Consider the following 3,001-nt stretch of genomic DNA (forward strand, 5'->3'; position numbering starts at 1 on the left):
AGCGATACTACAGACACGAATAGGAGTAATGGAGCAGTGAATTGCAAGGCCCAATTTACGACAAAAACAAACGTGAATTTGCAAGGTTCAGCAACACTGACAACTGGCCATTTCGTGTCTAATGGAGGAGAGACTAAATCGAACGAGGTTACCGCTGGCAATAAGGTACCAGATCAAGGGACAATGATTCCTACCTCGGTTGTACAAGCACAAGTGAATGACATAAGCAACGACTCGACCACAGACAACCTGCCATCACATGTAACACCCAATGAGCATTATAGTCTTAGAGCACCTCAAGTGACCACGGAAGAAATGTGTAAGTCTAGAGAACCTAAAGTGATTTCGAACGACCCACCGGTCGAAGACGGAAAGAAATGTTTGTTACGGCGTGACCTACTTGGTCCTCCACAGTTAACATGTATGGTCCAGGGGAACTTGAAGCGAAGCAAATGGAAAAATTTCAAGAGAAAACGTCCGAAGACCAAGCAGCTGGAAGCTGGTTTCAATCGCAATTCACCCCCACTCCGAGAGACTCGGCGCAGCAAATGAAGGGCTGCGGAAGGGAAGCAAATACGTGGGCGCCGACCGCTTTCAGCGAGATGGCGTACAAGACGCCGCGAGCCAGGGCGCAGAGCTGAATTATCCCCCAGGACACGCATCATGTGCTGTGAAAACAAGCCCACCTCTAATACGTTCAACGTGCAGGCGGCTGCCACTAAGAAAAATGACTTGAGTCGGACACTGCAAGCAATATGTGCAATCAAGACAGAGAAAAGGAGCTCAACTATTCTCCTCCCAAGGCTGCATCTAGGGGCCGCAGTGGATCGGTTCGTGGGTCCACCAACGCCAAGACATCAGTTGCACCGGTGGAGATGGAAGGCGCAGGGTGTCCAACTCATTTGGCTCGCATCAACTTAAAAGGAACTCTCCACGGACTAACCAATTTTTTGGACCCGGACTATGCTCGTTCATTCTTGTGCGGGGGAGGATGTTGTAAAAGAAGTAGCTCTGCCTCTCTTGTGCCCCACGATCATCATCATGAGTTCACAGGATTAAAAGATTCATCGGGAGGGGTTTCGGCGGCTCGTCCCTTTCCCAACAGTGGGTTTCCGACCCCATTTATCAGCGCAGGATATACTGCTCCAGCTCAAAGAAGAAGCAATGAGACCCGCAACCCGTAACTCCCCGACGGCTATATTGGCGCTGGATTTAAAGGGTGCTTTCGACAATGTGAAACACACGACCATCCTGGCGAAGCTGAACACGCTGGAATGCGGAGTCAAGACCTACCAGTGTGTCAAGTCTTTCCTCACAGATCGGAAAGCCATACTCAAAGTAGGGGACCACACCACGGACCCATTTCCAATAGGAGGACGTGGATCTCCCCAGGGGGATGTACTATCTCCCTTCCTCTTTAACATTGCTATCATAGGACTACCTCCACCTATTAATTCTATTCAGGGTATAAATCATGGCCTCTACGCGGACGATATTACCACCTGGTCCACCACGGGTTCAGTGGGAGCAATGGAAGAGCGCCTACAGGAAGCAGCGGACGTAGTTAATGGCTACGCAACGTCATGCGGGCTGAGCTGCGCCCCTGAATAATGCGAATTATTGTTCGTGTCTCCAACCAAACATAAACCTTCAGGGACACCCACCAACGCCATACACATAGATGGGCACATTATCACCCCTGCTCAAAGCATCCAGATACTCTGCGTCACCTTTCAGGTTGATAAGAAAAATGTCATAACAATCAACAAGATCAAGCCACACACAGACTCAAGTGCATAACAACTAAGACAAGGGGCATGGGCGAATCTGATACACTCCGACTCGTACAGGCGTTCATCTCGCGGATCACTTACGGAATACCCTATGCTCTTCTCTCAACAACAGAACTGAACAAATGGGACACCATTATAGGAAAAGCCTACAAGTAGGCTCTGAGCCTACCAGTCAGCACTTCGACAGACAAATTGCTTCGTCTAGGACTCAAAAATACAACTGATTAACTCATCGAGGCACATCTGTCCCACCAGAGGGCAATATCAGGCACTGCAGAAACCGGCAGATCCATTCTTTCGAGACTTAGACTATCAATTTCGCTTCAACACCCAACACTCCAAGTCACAGACATCCCGCATGATATCAGGCGCCACATTAAAGTACCTGTACTCCCGCGAAACATGCACCCAGTTTATAATGCCGACTGGAGAGAAACAAGAGCCCGGGCTATATTAAAGCAGTATGGAAGCCATCCTGCTGTGGCATACACGGACGTGGCCCTCTACCCCGGAAGGCGGGCCTCAGTAGCGACAGTTATATGCCAAGAGCACTGGACCGAGCCTATAGCCGAGGAAGCCGCCATTGCCTTGGCGCTTACCCAAATGCAAGTTGAGACCGTAATTACCTACTCTCAACAGGCTTGTCGCAACTTTTCCTGCGGGAGAATACACAAAACTGCACTTAAAATACTGCAACAGAAGCCAATAGGAAGACCCGCCAAGATAATGTGGGCGCCTGTGCACATTGGAGTCTTAGAAATCGAGATTGCCCATCTCACAGCTCGAGAATTGACGAGCCGAGCACCTGAAGACGAAGATCTGCGTCCGCTTCCTCTAGTCTCGTTTCATGAGATTACCGCGCACGATTGGCTAGAGACAAAAGTACGCCCCACCACACAAACAACTACCCAAGGGTAGCGATAGAATACTTCGTGCCCTGCAAACTACTACATAACCCCCACACTGAATCCCCGTTTGTGCTGCTTCTGTGGGGAATTCGGAACACCTTTTTTTATGGTTGGCGGCTGTACACAAACTCACTTGACCCGCCCAATGCCTTCCACACTCATGAGCTTTGGGAGAGCGCCTGGGCCAGCTCTTCCCTCGACGTCCAGCTCTAGTTGGTGGAGAGGGCAGAAGACGCGACCCGTGCCAATGGACTCCTGGAATGAGGAGGCCACCCTAAAGACTCTTTACTAAGAAACAAT

Source organism: Haemaphysalis longicornis, unplaced genomic scaffold, assembly GCF_048455015.1.
Source record: "Haemaphysalis longicornis isolate Haplotype H1 unplaced genomic scaffold, Haemaphysalis longicornis Haplotype H1 scaffold_1, whole genome shotgun sequence".
Taxonomy (NCBI): Eukaryota; Metazoa; Arthropoda; class Arachnida; order Ixodida; family Ixodidae; genus Haemaphysalis; species Haemaphysalis longicornis.